Source organism: Lolium perenne, chromosome 2, assembly GCF_019359855.2.
Source record: "Lolium perenne isolate Kyuss_39 chromosome 2, Kyuss_2.0, whole genome shotgun sequence".
In the NCBI taxonomy this organism is placed as follows: Eukaryota; Viridiplantae; Streptophyta; class Magnoliopsida; order Poales; family Poaceae; genus Lolium; species Lolium perenne.
This window is the reverse complement of record NC_067245.2, coordinates 139,612,583-139,631,087: the sequence shown is the minus strand read 5'-3', so window position 1 is coordinate 139,631,087 and position 18,505 is coordinate 139,612,583.

Here is an 18,505-nt window from a genome sequence, read left to right as displayed (position 1 = left end):
GATGACGGATGTTTAAATTGTCCACGCATGTTTCTTTTGCGTCGCCCGAGGGACGCGAAAATGGTTATTTTTATTCGCGCATATGTTTGCACCGAGGGTGCCTCCAGTGAGGCGACGCATTTGCGCGTACGCATGAATTGGGATGTTTTAAAACATGTTCAAAGTAGCCTCAGTTATTACATCCAAATTTTTAAAGTCTACTTGAAAATAAGATGGTATTCCTCTAGGCATTGTCTTCATGGCCAGTCAATGCTCACTGATGCTCAATCAGATCCGTCTATAGGCGTCTGGATACATTCTCGTCAATGCTTCTTGAAAGGACGAGATGTCGCCTAGAGGGGGTGTGAATAGATTTGGCTTGTAAGAATGCGGAATTAAACTAACATTTATTTTACAAGCACAAACCATAAATATGTTAGGCTCACCTAAGTGCAATAACAACAACTAGAGCTAAACAAGATAGGCACAACATATATGTAGGACAAGTGATAGCAAGATATATGTACTTCAAGCACGATGTCTATCACAAAGAAAGTAACCTCGGGCATAGAAATAACCGATGCACGCGGAGACGACAATGTATTCCCGTGTTCCCTTCCTTTGCAAGAAGGTACGTCACGTTTAGAGGAGTGGAGGTTCCACGAAGGATTCCCCAACGCCACGAAGGCTCACCCTATTCTCCGAGCCTATCCCACGAAGGAATAGCCCTTTCCTTATGGCTAGCATTTCCTCCACTCCGGAGATGGCAAGCTCCACAATCACTTCACAAGCATCACAAAGGAGAAACCTGGGCCCCTTCACAATCTTCCACGAAGAGGTCATCGGGACACCAACCAAGCCAACTAGGAGGTCACCCTCCAAACCCATTTCTGATCATACTCCCTTGTTGGTCACAATACAGTCATCTATCCCTGCTAGCAAAATATTCAGGTTTGAAAATTATTGGGTGGCACATGAGGGCATTTTTTGATACAGTGGCTAATAGTTGGAATAAACCCACACATAAATCAAACACTGCTGCAAATCTGAATGCTAAATTCAAACGCTTGAGGTATGATCTGAAGAAATGGAGTAAGTCTATCTCCAAGCTGTCTGTGTGTATTAATAATTGCAACAAATCCCTGTTGGAACTTGATGAATTGGAGGACAGTAGAGGACTTATTGTTCCTGAAGTAAACTTTAGACGAATTATTAAGCAACATTTGATTTGCATATTGGAGTATCAGAAGCAATATTGGAAAAAAAAGGTGCACCATTCGTTGGACCAAATTTGGGGATGAGAATACAAAGTTCTTTCAATCTATTGCTACTGAAAGACACAGGCGTAATTCCATTTCCCAGCTAAAATTGCAGGATGGGACTAAAGTTACTGACCATAATGGAAAGGAGCAGATTATTTATGATGCCTTCAAGGAAAGACTTGGTACATCTCATACTCCACAAATGCTCTATGATCTAGAGAGCCTTATTGAGCCAGTGATGGGTTTATCAGAACTTTCTGCTCCTTTCACTACTGAAGAGATTGATGTTGTTGTTAAAAATATGCCACTAGATAAAGCACCAGGGCCTGATGGATTTAATGGACAGTTTCTAAAGAGTTGTTGGCATATTATTAAGTCATATATTTATCAGTTGTGCTTTGATTCCCATGATGGAAAATTGGATCTGGAGAGTATTAACATGGGGCATATTACTTTAGTTCCTAAGGTGCTTGTGCCAGAGTCAATAAATGATTTTAGACCAATTACCCTGCTGAATTGTTGCTTGAAAATTATTACTAAACTGCTAGCCAACAGATTACAGAAACTAGTTCTCAAAATAGTGCATAAGAATCAGTTGGCTTTTTGAAAGGGAGAACTATACAAGATTGTTTGGCATGGGATTTTGAATACATTTATCAATGTCAAGCCTCTAATAGAGAAATCTTGCTTCTAAAGCTAGATTTTGCAAAAGCATTTGACACAATTGATCACAGTGCTATGGTTAAAATTATGAGGCAGATGGGATTTGATGAAAAATGGCTGCAATGGATATCTATCATTTTTTCTTCTGGAAAGTCCTCTGTGCTACTAAATGGGGTTCCTGGCAGATAGTTTCATTGCAAAAGAGGTGTAAGGCAAGGTGATCCTCTTTCTCCCCTTAATTTTGTGTTGGCAGCAGACTTGTTGCAATCAGCAATTAACAAAGCATTCAGAGAACATGCACTTCAGGCACCTATATCACCAGACTTTGGGATGGATTATCCTGTAATACAGTATGCTGATGACACTCTAATTATCTTACCAGCTTGCTCACAGCAATTATCTATTATGAAAGCAATTCTTGATAAATATGCACAATCCACTAGGTTGTATATCAATTATGGAAAATTTCTGCTGGTACCTATAAATCTGCAGGAGAACAGTACTGGAGCTTTTGCACAGCAACTAGGCTGCTCAATTGGCAAGATGCCTTTTACATACTTGGGGTTACCATTAGGAACCACCAAACCTACTGTGATGGATCTTATGCCTTTGGTGGACATGATTGAAAGGAAAATGTCTGCTTCTTATATGATGATGGCTTACAGTGGTAGAGTCACTGTCATAAATTCACTATTAACTTCCATAGCAATGTTTGCAATGAGCTCCTTGCATATTCCTCCGAAAATCCTTGAGCATATTGAGAAATTGAGGCGCCATTGTCTATGGAAAAAAAAAGAGGAAGGAGAGAAATGTTCATCTCTTATTGCTTGGAACAAAGTATGCATACCAAAACAAAGAGGTGGAGTTGGTGTTTTGAACCTTAAACTACAGAATGAAGCATTATTAATGAAATTCCTGCATAAATTCTATAATAAGGAAGATACTCCTTGGGTGACTCTTCTCTGGAATTCTTACTATCAGGAAAAAGTGCCACATGCAATGGATCCATGCGGATCATTTTGGTGGAAAGATATTCTCAAACTTACTCCAATCTTCAGAACTATTGCCTCTTGTCACGTTGGCCAAGGAAATACTGTGCTTTTTTGGAAGGATGTCTGGATGGGAGAAGTAGCAGCTGAATATTGCCCTAGAGCATTCTCGTTTGCATTGGGGGAATATGTTTCTGTGCAACAATTCTTAACTGCTCCAACTCTGGCAACTAACTTTAGTTTACCGGTATCTCCAGAGGCCATGGATGAAATCAGAGATTTACAAGTGTTCTCCAGGGATGTGGTGCTTGATCCAAGCAATAAGGCTAGATGGACATATGTATGGGGTTCTTCTGATTACACTTCATAGAGGTATTATCAATATTGCTTCAAGGACATCATTCCCCATGTGGCCTTCAAATGGATCTGGAAATCCAAATGCACACCCAAAGTTGAAGTTCTTCTCTTGGCTGCTCCTCTCGGACAGACTGAACACCTGCAATATGCTCAAAAGAAGGCAAATGCATCTGAATGGTGGGGTAAATTGTCGGTTGTGCTCTAATACTATCGAAGAAACTGTCGAACACTTGTTCTTCCATTGTCCTTTTAGTACCAGAATTAAACATGAGTTGGGGTAGTCAAGGAAGCAGACTAGACATTCTACATCAGGGAAAAAACAGATGGACCAAGCCTTTATTTATGGAGATTTTTATGATAGGAGCATGGCATATCTGGAAGCAAAGAAATATTTGGTCTTTAATGGAGTTTCCCCTAGTATTGATAGTTGGAGAAGAGGATTCCTCAGTGACCTCAACCTGCTAGTCCACAGAACAAAACAACAAATACACCCCTATATTACCTATCTAGTTTAGCCGTGTTTAGACTTTGTATAGCTTTTTCATTTAATCTGTGGCTTGGACCAAAACATGTAATACTTGTATATCTCTGTGTTGATTAATATGAAAAGGCAGTATCCCCTACTGTCAGAGGTTTCAAAAAAAACAAGCTCACGGTCTCTCACTCGAACTAACCGTGGTGGAGATGATATAGCCCCGCCGAAGGTCGACACTACACCAAGTCCAACTAGTCCCCCAAGTGGACCGATGACACAAGATCGAGTCAAAGCATTACATGATAAGGTGAACACAATCCTCTCTACCCTCGATCTCGATACAACTTTGGATGGAGTGCTACCTCATTCCGATATGTTATGTGTCATTAGGTACAAATGTTGAAAAGGAATGGAGGAAGCACAACATACCTTGCCCAAGGGAGAGGAAGAGGAAATGAGAAGAGAAGAAGAAGGAAGAAAGAAAGAAAGAAAGAAAGAAGAAAGAAGAAGAGGAGGAGAAGAAAGAAGAAAATGAGGAAGAGGACATGGGGCCAGGAGGCGCCCACGCGGGAGGGGCTAGGCCCGGTACTACCGGCCACCCCTGGCCGGTACTACCGGCCGGCCATGGCGCGCCCAAACCAGGCCACGTCGGCCGCGCGGGGCAGGGGGCCTCCGGTACCCCGGCTGGAGCCTCCGGCCAGGCCTGGCCGGTACCACCGGCCGAGGTACCGCCGGGGGTACCAAGTGCCCTGGATACTTTCGACCCCAAACTGGCTACTTTCCGGTACCGCGACCGGTACCTCCGCCCGTGGTACCGCCTGCATGCAGTTTAGCTCCAATCTGAACCGTTCATTCGCCATCTAGCAGTTGTAACTTAATTAGCCTTTGCCCAAACTACCCTTGACTCAAATCTAAGCCATTTGTATCCCCGTACTCCTCATTTGCTAGGGTTAGACATAGAATTGGATAATCTTTAGAGCTATGGTCATGAACCTCTGGGATTGTCTCCTATGTTTCATCAAGGCCACCTCTTGTTGAAGATTGGATATTTGTGCGTGAGATTCTAGTGTGATCCACTCTCTCACACACAGGTGTTCATCTCCACCACCGATCTCTCACACCGGGATTCAACCTCGTGGTCTCTTCTAGTGTGATTCTACCGGCGTGGTTTATCGAGCCACGGGAGTGAAATTCGATTGTATCGGGTTGGTGTGCGTGTGTTGTTCTTCGTGTTCGTCTCGTTCTTCGTTTTTTCCCCTCTTTCCCCGCTTTGATTTCGGATCAATTCGCGAGATTGGGCCACAGTCTAGGTCTTAGACCTCATCATATGGTATCAGCAGCTCAAGGTTACCGCGAATTTGACCCCCCGCCCACCCAATTTCATCTCTAAAAAAATCCCAAAAAAATCCCCAAAATAGCCCCAATTTGCCTTTTGACGGATCTGCAATTTTGTTGCGTTTTGAGTGGTTTTGGTCCATTGATTCGGTGTCTCTAGTGTTGATCTACTATTTCCCCCACTTTCTATCCACAAATTCCTTCGATTTTCAAGTTTTGGGTCAATTGGATTTGGATTTGGGGAAGAACAAGAGAGAGAAAGTTGCCTCGCGTGAGCTCCCAGGAAGAGGAAGGCACGAGCGGTACCTCCGGGTAGAGGCTCCAGCCGGGCACGAGCGGTACCTCCGGGTAGAGGCTCTAGCCGCGCACGAGCGGTACCTCCAGGTAGAGGCTCCACTCACCACTACCGCTCCCCCCTCCCCAAGCCGGCCACCACAGCCAACCCCCACCACCGCCGACCACCACCACTCCTCTCCACCACCGGCAAACACCACCACCCCCCTTCATCCACCGCCAAACACCGCAGCCCCCCCAAACCACCAGCAAACACCACCGCTGCCCCGCCACCACCACCACCGCCACCGCAAGCTCACCGATACCACCGCCGGCATACCACCGCCATCGACGCCAAGCTACTTTGACCCGACTTTTTCACCTAACTTGTGTTTGCTTATTCCGGTTTGAGTGCCCTTTGTGTAACACTAACCCGCAGCTCCGAAGCAAGCGACGACACTCTCGGCACCCCGAATTTGCAAACGTTCTCTTGATCCCACCACCATATTGCAAGTTGCGTGATCATCACCGCCTACGCCCCATCTAGGTATAACTTGCATATCCCTTTTCCTTTTGCGACCTACCCTCCCGAGCATTGCTTGTCAAGTGTTGCGAGATATTGCACGTGGCCCCGTTGTGAGGTGTGTGTGTAGTGTGGAGTCAAGCTTATAAGCAAAACTCGTGTGGCAAAATAGCAAAAGCAAGGCTAACACTAACATAGTGCGAGAAAAAGCCGCAAAACACAAAAAGAGCAAAATAGTGCAAGTGCCACAAAATACAAAAGAGTGTCAAGTGCCACCAAATACAAAAGAGGAAAAGCTTTTAAGCAAAAGAGAGAAAAGAGAAGAGAGGCCGCGTGTAAATCTTGGTGTCTCTCCATTTGCAACCAAAGCTTTGCCTCTCCTTGTGTTAGTGTGACACCGAGCACCCTTGCTAAGGGTTTCTTATACTTTTCCGCTCATTCCTTGGTCGCACTAACCCCTTTCATCTCGTGTGTGAGTTCCACATCTTTTCCGTGTTTCTAGTGATCATCGCTTTGACATTTGATATTTGGATTTTAACCACTCTTAACAACAAACTTGATTTCAGATTTCGTCTCTTGGTTTTCCACCATACTCACCTACCACCATATTTGCTAGCCTTTGCGTGTGCCATTGAGTGTGTGCCCGATACAATTGGTTTTGCTCTCGGTTTGATTGATCGCCCTGATACTATCACACAACAGTAAGGTTGCGAGGTAGTCTCTTTCCACTAACATACACAACATAGTTCTTGTCTTCATATCATGGATAGGAACGGAGACGAAGCAAGGGAGGATGGAGTCCTACGCAACACCGAGAGGTTGGCTACCCAACACAATCTATGGGCACAACGCCACGAATTCAAGGAGCAACTCGCCTTGTTCGAGACACGCATCGACAAGCAATATGAGGAGGTGGCTAACATCTTCACCATCGTCAACCAAGATATGACCCTACTTCGAGAAGCTACGGACAACTTGAATGGCCAAATGGCGGCCAATGATGCGAACATGGAGCGGCGCATGGATAGTCTCGAGCGCGCCATCAACAACTTGGGTCGCCGACACCGACATCGCTCTACTTCCTCATCATCAAGCTCGGCGCAAGATTACTACTCCCATGATCGTCATACTTCATCAAGCTCCAACTCAAGGCGCGGAGAACTTCCTCGTCATCGACATCATGATCGCCATGAAGACTCACGCTCCAACTCAAGGCGAGGAGAGTTTCATCGACATGCTCGTCCACATGAGCGCCCTCAACAAGATGAAGCACTGATACGTCTCAAACGTATCTATAATTTCTTATGTTCCATGCTACTTTTATGATGATACTCACATGTTTTATACACACTTTATGTCATATTTATGCATTTTACGGCACTAACCTATTGACAAGATGCCGAAGAGCCAGTTGATGTTTTCTGCTGTTTTTGGTTTCAGAAATCCTACAAAGGAAATATTCTCGGAATTGGACGAAATCAACGCCCAGGGTCTTATTTTTCCACGAAGCTTCCAGAAGACCGAAAGGATTACGAAGTGGGGCGACGAGGCGCCGCCACAACAGGGCCACGCGGCCAAGGGTGGGGCCGCGCCGCCCTGTTGTGTGGGCCCCTCGTCAGCCCCCCAACTCTGCCCTTCCGCCTATAAAAAGTCTTCGTCGAGAAAACCCCAGTACCGAGAGCCACGATACGGAAAACCTTCCAGAGACGCCGCCACCGCCAATCCCATCTTGGGGGATTCAGGGGATCGCCTCCGGCACCCTGCCGGAGAGGAGAATCATCTCCCGGAGGACTCTTCATCGCCATGATCGCCTCCGGATTGATGTGTGAGTAGTTCACCCCTGGACTATGGGTCCATAGCAGTAGCTAGATGGTCGGCTTCTCCTCATTGTGCTATCATTGTTAGATCTTGTGAGCTGCCTATCATGATCAAGATCATCTATTTGTAATGCTACATGTTGCGTTTGTTGGGATCCGATGAATATGGAATACTATGTTATGTTGATTATCAATCTATCATCTATGTGTTGTTTATGATCTTGCATGCTCTCCGTTGCTAGTAGAGGCTCTGGCCAAGTTGATACTTGTAACTCCAAGAGGGAGTATTTATGCTCGATAGTGGGTTCATGCCTCCATTTAACTGGGACGATGTGAGAAAGTTCTAAGGTTGTGGATGTGCTGTTGCCACTAGGGATAAAACATCAATGTTTTGTCTAAGGATATTTGTGTTGATTACATTACGCACCATACTTAATGCAATTGTCTGTTGTTTGCAACTTAATACTGGAAGGGGTGCGGATGCTAACCCGAAGGTGGACCTTTTAGGCATAGATGCATGCTGGATAGTGGTCTATGTACTTTGTCGTAATGCCCAATTGAATTTCACACTACTCATCATAATATGTATGTGCATTGTCATGCCATCTTTATTTGTCAATTTCCCAACTGTAATTTGTTCACCCAACATGCTATTTCTTATTGGAGAGACACCACTAGTGAACTGTGGACCCCGGTCCATTCTTTTACAACAAATACAATCTACTGCAATACTTGTTCTTACTGTTCTTCGCAAACATCATCTTCCACACTATACATCTAATCCTTTGTTACAGCAAGCCGGTGAGATTGACAACCTCACTGTTACGTTGGGGCAAAGTACTTTGATTGTGTTGTGCAGGTTCCACGTTGGCGCCGGAATCTCTGGTGTTGCGCCGCACTACACTCCGCCACCAACAACCTTCACGTGCTTCTTGACTCCTACTAGTTCGATAACCTTGGTTTCTTACTGAGGGAAAACTTACTGCTGTACGCATCATACCTTCCTCTTGGGGTTCCTAACGGACGTGTGCCTCACGCGTATCAAGCACGTTTTCTGGCGCCGTTGCCGGGGAGATCAAGACACGCTGCAAGGGGAGTTTCCACTTCCAATCTCTTTACTTTGTTTTTGTCTTGCTTTACTTTATTTTATTTACTGCTTTGTTTGCTTTATATCAAAAATACAAAAAAAATTAGTTACTTGCTTTACTTCATTTACTATCTTGTTTGCGTTCTCTACATTAAAAACACAAAAAAATAGTTACTTGCTTTTATTTAATCTAGTTTGCTTTATTTACTATAGCTAAAATGAGTAATCTTGAAGTTGAAGTACGTTCGTTTAAGCAACAAGGGGAGAATGTTTAAAAGATGCTTGGTATAGGATTAGTGATGCTCATAATAGGTGCACTAAGAAACACTCCACTATTATCCTACTTAGGAATTTTTATGTTGGTATCTCTAGTTGGAATAGGTATGTTCTTGATAGTCTCGCGGGAGGTAATTTCCTAGGCACTCCTGCTTTAGAAGCTAGTTGCATTATTGAGAGTCTATTCGGAATACCACCTGTTAATGAAGCTAAAATTGAAATCTCTCTTGAAGATGTCATGAAAAAGTTGGAGACCATAAAGCAAAATCTTCCAAGTATTAATACTAAATTGGAAATATTACTTAATAGCACGGATAAACTTGATAAATCTCTAGGTGGAATTAATGAGAGAATTGCCATCTTAGAAGCTTGTGCTATTCATGATAATCAAACCCATAGGATTAGTGAACTTGAAGAAGCTATGGGAACTTTGGGTTCAACTTTTTCTTCCCTTAAGTTTAAGGAGAAAGTTTATGTGGGTAAGGAGCAAAAGTTCATGTATGTCTCTAAGGTCCCTAAGCCAAAAAAAAATTATAGGCCAAAAATTGTCACATCCCAAAATTTTCCAAATTTTGGAATGTGAAATAAAAATAAAATTTAAGCTTGGTTGGTTGTCTTGATTAAAAATTTACAATGAAATAATTTTTTTTGGTGTTACTTAGAACTATTTCCCAAAAATGGAGTTTAAAAAAAAACATGCATTGCATTCCTAAGCATCATGGCATCTTTGCATTCCCTAGGAAAATTTGAACGAAATTCAAATTTTATAAAGAAACCTAAAACCTGAAGTAATGCAAATAAAGCCATATAAGCCTTTGTGCCAAATTTGAATTTTTTTCAAATCGTTTTAAAAATGATTCCAAAATATTCTTCATTGAATAAGGAATTCACTGATATTTTATTTAGATTTTTCTGACTTGTTTTGACTTACTTTTAATCAAATTCGATTTGTTAAATTATTTTCCAAATACTAAAATAGGAGATAGAAAAGAGATTTGGTAATTAAAAAAAAAAAGGAATCAATGAACGGGACACTGGCCAACCAAGTTAGCCAGCCAGGCCCGCATGCGCTCACAACTTGGCCGAGTGGCCAAAGCCAACTCAAGTCACGCATCAGCCAGCCAGAACCCCACGTTTTTTTTGTTTTTTTGTTTTTTTTACAGTTTGATGTCTGGGCCCTACTGCCACATCACCATCTTCTTCAAGTTCCAGCAATGACACCACGCACGACCGCATCAGTTTCTGGCGTTTCTTGTCAAATTGATTCTGAACGTTTTAAGTCACCAATTGATGCACCGTTTGTTGCTACTTAAGCCCCATATCCTCCTCTTCATTTCCCCCCAAACGGAACATTCTAAGAGCCACCAGGCTGCTCGAATTTGACCTCGCATGTCCGCAGTACCGTCGCGGTAAATCGTCGATTGGGGTGAGCACGGTCCACCTTTTGATCCCTAGTTTCTTCCAAACATCTTATTTCTTCCTTGCGCACATCTCAGTCTTTGTTTCGTGATTTTTGATGCACCACAGTGACGGCGCCATCTTCGTCTGTGAGCACGTCCACGGGACAGTTTTCCGGCGAGGGACTCCGGCGAACCCGACGTCCACGTTTTCTTCACCATCTCTTCTCGACGGCGCGCTTCAGCTGGTATAACTCACCATTATCAAATCTTTTGTATAGAGCCTAGAATTGGCAATGCCGATGTTCGCACCAAGGTGTTCCATGAACTAGTCTGTAGGTAGCTGCGTTCATGTTCTTCTTCTTTTTTTTCTCACCTTTGTTCAATTCACTTGCAACCACAGGATGTTGATCCTAAGGCCTAAATCTGATCACTTAAACGAAGGGGTATCCTCGAATAAAAACCTGCCACATGTCATACATGTTTATATTTTCGAATATTATGGTCAGGGAAACATAGAAACTTCTGAAAATCATAACTTAAGTTCTGTTAATCCAAATTTAGAAAACTTCATGTCCCTGGATTCATAAAAATACGTCGAATACAGTAGACACATAATATTGCACTTTTGCATCATATTTTTACACAGTTTTTGCAAAAACTCAAATAGAGTATGTTGGCTATATAAATAGTTCCACCAATTATTTTTAAGTGATTTCTTTTGAGATTAGCAGAAAAGGAACCCTCTGTACAGTAACATTATAACAAGAAAAATGTGGCCCTGCTTATTTTATTTGTGGTATTTGTTTAGTTGTATATACCTTTTCTAGTGATAGAAAATGTTTTTAATAGTTTAAACAACATTAAAATTGTACCATAGCATCATGCATATAGTTGAAACCAGAGAACATATTAAGTTTGTTGTTCATGTTTAATCCACATATTGCATTCATATTCTTATTTGTGATTGTATATGTGTTGCTATGTGTTTATGGAGTGAAAATATTATGTTTGTAGATTGTGGTTGCTCCGATTGCAACGAGTGTTTTTGCGAAGAGTGTACCAACTCATCCCCTCGCTAAGGCAAGTGTCACTTTTTTCACTGTCCTACTGTTTCCTAAATATATTCTAGGATTTCACTAGTAGTGCATGTGTAGGATTATTTTTATTATATACGCTATGTGTCTTGCTATGATTTGATTTCCCTTTTTCACCGTAAGTAGAGTTTCCTAGATATGTGGATAGATACGTGGCTGAGATATCTTGGCAATTTTAGATGAGGTAAAAAGATATGTTTTCCATAATGAAAACAACTTGGTTCACGAAAAACCTAGACATATTGGTATGATGGGGGCGTTTGCATGGTGAATAATGGTGGGGATCGCCGTCCAGAAATCAAAGAGAATGGACATTTTTTTTCTCGTTAAGGAATCGTAAATAGCTAGAGTTCCTTACATTGGTACTACCGTAGGCGGACTAGCATTATGTATAGGGAGTTTACCCTTACATTGGTACTGCCGTAGGTGGACTAGCATTATGTATAGACAACTTATCCTTACATTGGTACTACCGTAGGCAGACTAGCATTATGTATAGGGAACTTACCCTTACATTGGTGGTGCCGTAGGTGGACTAGCATTATGTACAGGCAATTTACCCTTACATTGGTACCTCCATTGGTGGACTAGCATTATGTATAGGAGATCCTCCTTACATTGGTACCCCTTGGTGTGGTAGTATTATGTATAGGGATTCTATAACAAGAATTCATTTTGATACATACAGAGTTAAGCCGAAGGAAGACCATGTTGCAATATGCATATAATTGATAGGTGTCTTTTACGCCCACCCAACAGTGACATCTTGCCAATACAATTCAAGTGTATTGACCCTTTGTGGCTGCAACGTTTCATGTTGCAAGTTATTTTCTGACTAAGGAATCAATGAATTAGGATCACGAGTCTTCGCTCAACATGTCTGCCTGTGGCATCATGAAGACAGATGGCTACATGCTCTAAGTTTTACTTTACCGTTGTGAACTCTGAATAATTGCTAGCTGAGAGATATGCAAGTTGTAATGAACTATTTTATTTTACTGGATCATGCGATGTAATATTGACCTTTGCTATTTGGTATTACATCTTAAACTGTGTGTGCTAGCAGTTCGATCCGGGACTAGCACTGTTACACAGGGATCGGCACCCTAGCGGGTGAGGTCACTACAGATGGTATCAGAGCACTGTGTTGCCCTTAGGTTCGTGACCCTAGGTTTGGATTAGAAATAGGAAGACCTTAGGATGAAATTCCATCTTATCTATCTAGTCCCTTTTCTATTTGAAAAGAAATGTTTGCAAATTGGTTTCCTGGTATTCTCACCTATTTCATCTTCAAAAAAAAATCTTCATCTTTTAGACGTCCAATCTTTGAAGACCTAAAGGAAGTAGAAGAAGAACTCGAAGCACTCAAGTCCAAAATAGAAATAGACCAGACCACCATTAATTTTCTTTTATTGAACCAGCGATATCGTAAGAAAGTACTGATCTTACCAAATTGAGGTATGACCATACTAGTTTGGTTGTGTTTGTGTTATGTTGCTTGATGCTTGTTAGATGATTGTTGTTTGCTAAATTGCCTTGATATGTTGTGTTTGGGTAGGAACCTTCTTTAGAACCTTTCTATATATTCTCATCTATACCCAACCCAGAGAATATTTTCTCGGCAACTCGCCATGAAGACAACAGTAGTGAAATCAACCCTGATGTTTCCTATCAGGGTGAGAAAGGATATAGTGTGAGATACGCAAAACCCTAGTTAAGGATCGATAGAAATGTTTTCAAAACAGATCAATAATGGGGATTGAAACATTGATTCAATTCTCCATGGAATTTGTTTTTTTTATCAAACTGGTGAGGTTGACCAAGTGTTAGAATACGAGATTCAACAAATCAAATGCGAAGTAATGATCTGGGTGCAGGATGGATTGATCACCATTCCTACTTACTCTTATTATTCGCTTTCGTAATGTTGACTTTGCGAATCTAGAGAGACATACCTACAAAAGAGACGTCGATGATAAGCCTAAACCTTAGAGTGGAGAAATATTATACCCTTATAGTAGGCAAGTGCTGCCAAGCGTAGGACTACAGCGAGATAGAAGATCTATCCACTAGATGAAGAGTGGTGGAAGGTTGTTGTCGAAGACATCAATAAACAAAGATGATCAATGTCGTGAAGTCCTCTCATCTTGGTCTTCCGATTGACCCAAAGAGTGACCCGTCAGTATCAAAAGTACTTCGACCACCAGCCCATAGGGATTAGAAGCCAACCATGAGGAAAAGCCTACTCAACTCACTTTGGAGAGATATGTTGATCACTATATGTGAATAAACATTCGCCTATTGGATATTAGTTTAGAAGCCATAAGCCATAGATATTTTCAAAAGATGACCTCAGGTCAAGTCATATCCTCGGATGTGCCAAGTCATATCCAAGATGAGCTTATCCTAAACCCAAGACATAAGACTACCTACAAAAATATTCTTTTAAGGGTGGTAGCCCACCCCAACATATCTCATACCCATATTTCTTTCTAGCCTTTCTCGAATCTCGAGGACGAGATTCCTTTTAAGGGTGGTAGTCTGTCACATCCCAAAATTTTCCAAATTTTGGAATGTGAAATAAAAATAAAATTTAAGCTTGGTTGGTTGTCTTGATTTAAAATTTACAATGAAATAAATTTTTTTTTGGTGTTACTTAGAACTATTTCCCAAAAATGGAGTTTAAAAAAAACATGCATTGCATTCCTAAGCATCATGGCATCTTTGCATTCCCTAGGAAAATTTGAACGAAATTCAAATTTTATAAAGAAACCTAAAACCTGAAGTAATGCAAATAAAGCCATATAAACCTTTGTGCCAAATTTGAATTTTTTTCAAATTGTTTTAAAAATGATTCCAAAATATTCTTCATTGAATAAGGAATTCACTGATATTTTATTTAGATTTTTCTGACTTGTTTTGACTTACTTTTAATCAAATTCGATTTGTTAAATTATTTTCCAAATACTAAAATAGGAGATAGAAAAGAGATTTGGTAATTAAAAAAAAGGAATCAACGAACGGGACACTGGCCAACCAAGTTAGCCAGCCAGGCCCGCATGCGCTCAGAGCATCTCCACTCGTGCCCCCGACGAGGCCCCCGAGCGATGTTTTTCCCATCCGGACGGCGAAATTCGGCCCAGTCGCGCCCCCGGTTCCTCGTTTTCGTCCGGATTTGGCCCTTCATCCATCCGGCGAGCCCACGCCACCCCCGGCCCCCCGGGGAGCGCTCGGGGACTCCGGACGAGTGAAAAGCGGGGAAGGGCCCTATCTGTCGGTGACTCGACGCACGAACCCCACCGCCACGTCGCTCAAAATCTCCCCCACCCCTCGTATCTCTCTCGCCGCCGGCACCACCCCGCCAGCTTGTTGCCCAGATTCCGCCGCCCCTCCTTCCCCACCTGCCTATATTCCGCCGTCTTTGGACGACGGCCTATCTGGCTGCTCTTCCGCCGGTCTGTTTTCCGGCCTGCTTGCTCCTCGTCGCTCGCGGCTCGGGTTGCCTCGACCACGCCCGTCAGGTGTTCGTCCATTTGCCTCGCCGGCCATGGACTCGGACGAAGAGGAGGAGCAGATGTTCGTCGAGCTTATGCAAGAAGAGATGGCAGCAGCCGCCCAAGACGACGAGCACATGATGATCCTCGGTTGCTTGGCAAGCATGTACGCCGGACTGGCAACTGGTCGACGTGGTGGGTCGGCACGAGGTCGCCGGAAGTGCAAGCCGAGACAGCGAATGGAGGGCTACTGCATGTTGTACGCCGACTACTTCGCCGACAATCCATTGCACGGTGAGAGTGTTTTCCGGCGTCGTTTCAGGATGAGCAAAGCTATTTCGCAAATTGTGTATGCCATCCGCCACTTTGATCCCTACTTCGATGCAAGGCGGATTGCACCTTTGGTTTGGTTGGATTTTCGTCACTGCAGAAGTGCACGGTGGCTATGAGGATGCTTGGCGTATGGAGCTCCCGGTGATACTCGCAGATGACTATCTTCGGATGGCGGAGTCCACCGCTCTTGATTGTTTCTACCGGTTCTGCAGGCCGTCATAGCAGTGTTCGGGGACTATTTCTTGAGATCACCTTTGTCGAAGACACTCGGAGGATCCTTGCAACAAATGAATCTAGGGGTTTTCCAGGGATGCTTGGAAGCATTGATTGCATGCATTGGCAATGGAAGAACTGTCCGTTTGCGTGGCAGGGAATGTACAAGGGTCACAAAAAAGGCTGCACTGTGATACTTGAAGTAGTGGCTACCCATGATCTCTGGATTTGGCACTCTTTCTTTGGTATGCCTGGATCCAACAATGACATCAACGTCCTAAACTGCTCCCCGGTCTTTTCCAAGCTTGTTGAGGGTCATGCTCCCCCGGTGGACTATGTGATCAATGGTCGGCACTACAACAAAGGATACTACCTTGCAGACGGTATCTATCCAAAGTGGGCAACATTTGTGAAGACTATCTCCAACCCTAGCACCCCCAAACTTTGCGAGTTTGTCAAGAAACAAGAAGCTTGCCGAAAAGACGTCGAGCGTGCAGTTGGTGTCCTCCGGCCTGATTTCTTTGTCGTCAGGTTCCCGCTATGACTTGGTCCAAAGATCAGATGTGGGAGGTGATGAACTGTTGTGTGTGCCTACACAATATGATTATTGAAGATGAGCGAAAGCATCCGGTTCCTCTGGCTGAGCAAGAAATACCATATGAGAGAGAGGGTCCTCTTGCACAGCCTAATCACCAGGTGCCTCCATCATGGGCCGCCTTCTTTGCTATGCGCCAGGAGATTCGAGACTCTACAATGCATCAGCTGCTGCAAGATGATCTGGTGGAGCACATATGGAGGCTCCGAGGCAACGCCAACGCCGACGCCAACTAGTCTGTCTTAATTTGTTTGAAAAATTGTGAAATTGTGTGCTTCATTTGTTTCAGCACTTGTTAAACATTGTCGATTATCGCCAATTTGTTTGACAATTTTCGTACTCTTGTTTGCCGAACTTGTTAAATTTTATGTTGAATTTGTTTGAAATATGTCAAATGGTCGAGGTTGGGGTTTCTGCCGGAGAGCAGTGGAACTTCGACGCTCCCCACGCCAAATCTTCCTCCAATCCGGACGAAAATTTCGCTGGATTTGGGCGTGGGGAGCGCCAACGAGTGGGGATGCTCTCACAACTTGGCCGAGTGGCCAAAGCCAACTCAAGTCACGCATCAGCCAACAATTAAGCCAGAACCCCACGTTTTTTTTGTTTTTTTGTTTTTTTACAGTTTGATGTGTGGGCCCTACTGCCACATCACCATCTTCTTCAAGTTCCAGCAATGACACCACGCACGACCGCATCAGTTTCTGGCGTTTCTTGTCAAATTGATTCTGAACGTTTTAAGTCACCAATTGATGCACCGTTTGTTGCTACTTAAGCCCCATATCTTCCTCTTCATTTCCCCCCAAACGGAACATTCTAAGAGCCACCAGGCTGCTCGAATTTGACCTCGCATGTCCGCAGTACCGTCGCGGTAAATTGTCGATTGGGGTGAGCACGGTCCACCTTTTGATCCCTAGTTTCTTCCAAACATCTTATTTCTTCCTTGCGCACATCTCAGTCTTTGTTTCGTGATTTTTGATGCACCACAGTGACGGCGCCATCTTCGTCTGTGAGCACGTCCACGGGACAGTTTTCCGGCGAGGGACTCCGGCGAACCCGACGTCCACGTTTTCTTCACCATCTCTTCTCGACGGCGCGCTTCAGCTGGTATAACTCACCATTATCAAATCTTTTGTATAGAGCCTAGAATTGGCAATGCCGATGTTCGCATCAAGGTGTTCCATGAACTAGTCTGTAGGTAGCTGCGTTCATGTTCTTCTTCTTTTTTTTCTCACCTTTGTTCAATTCACTTACAACCACAGGATGTTGATCCTAAGGCCTAAATCTGATCACTTAAACGAAGGGGTATCCTCGAATAAAAACCTGCCACATGTCATACATGTTTATATTTTCGAATATTATGGTCAGGGAAACATAGAAACTTCTGAAAATCATAACTTAAGTTCTGTTAATCCAAATTTAGAAAACTTCATGTCCCTGGATTCATAAAAATACGTCGAATACAGTAGACACATAATATTGCACTTTTGCATCATATTTTTACACAGTTTTTGCAAAAACTCAAATAGAGTATGTTGGCTGTATAAATAGTTCCACCAATTATTTTTAAGTGATTTCTTTTGAGATTAGCAGAAAAGGAACCCTCTGTACAGTAACATTATAACAAGAAAAATGTGGCCCTGCTTATTTTATTTGTGGTATTTGTTTAGTTGTATATACCTTTTCTAGTGATAGAAAATGTTTTTAATAGTTTAAACAACATTAAAATTGTACCATAGCATCATGCATATAGTTGAAACCAGAGAACATATTAAGTTTGTTGTTCATGTTTAATCCACATATTGCATTCATATTCTTATTTGTGATTGTATATGTGTTGCTATGTGTTTATGGAGTGAAAATATTATGTTTGTAGATTGTGGTTGCTCCGATTGCAACGAGTGTTTTTGCGAAGAGTGTACCAACTCATCCCCTCGCTAAGGCAAGTGTCACTTTTTTCACTTTCCTACTGTTTCCTAAATATATTCTAGGATTTCACTAGTAGTGCATGTGTAGGATTATTTTTATTATATAAGCTATGTGTCTTGCTATGATTTGATTTCCCTTTTTCACCGTAAGTAGAGTTTCCTAGATATGTGGATAGATACGTGGCTGAGATATCTTGGCAATTTTAGATGAGGTAAAAAGATATGTTTTCCATAATGAAAACAACTTGGTTCACGAAAAACCTAGACATATTGGTATGATGGGGGCGTTTGCATGGTGAATAATGGTGGGGATCGCCGTCCAGAAATCAAAGAGAATGGACATTTTTTTTCTCGTTAAGGAATCGTAAATAGCTAGAGTTCCTTACATTGGTACTACCGTAGGCGGACTAGCATT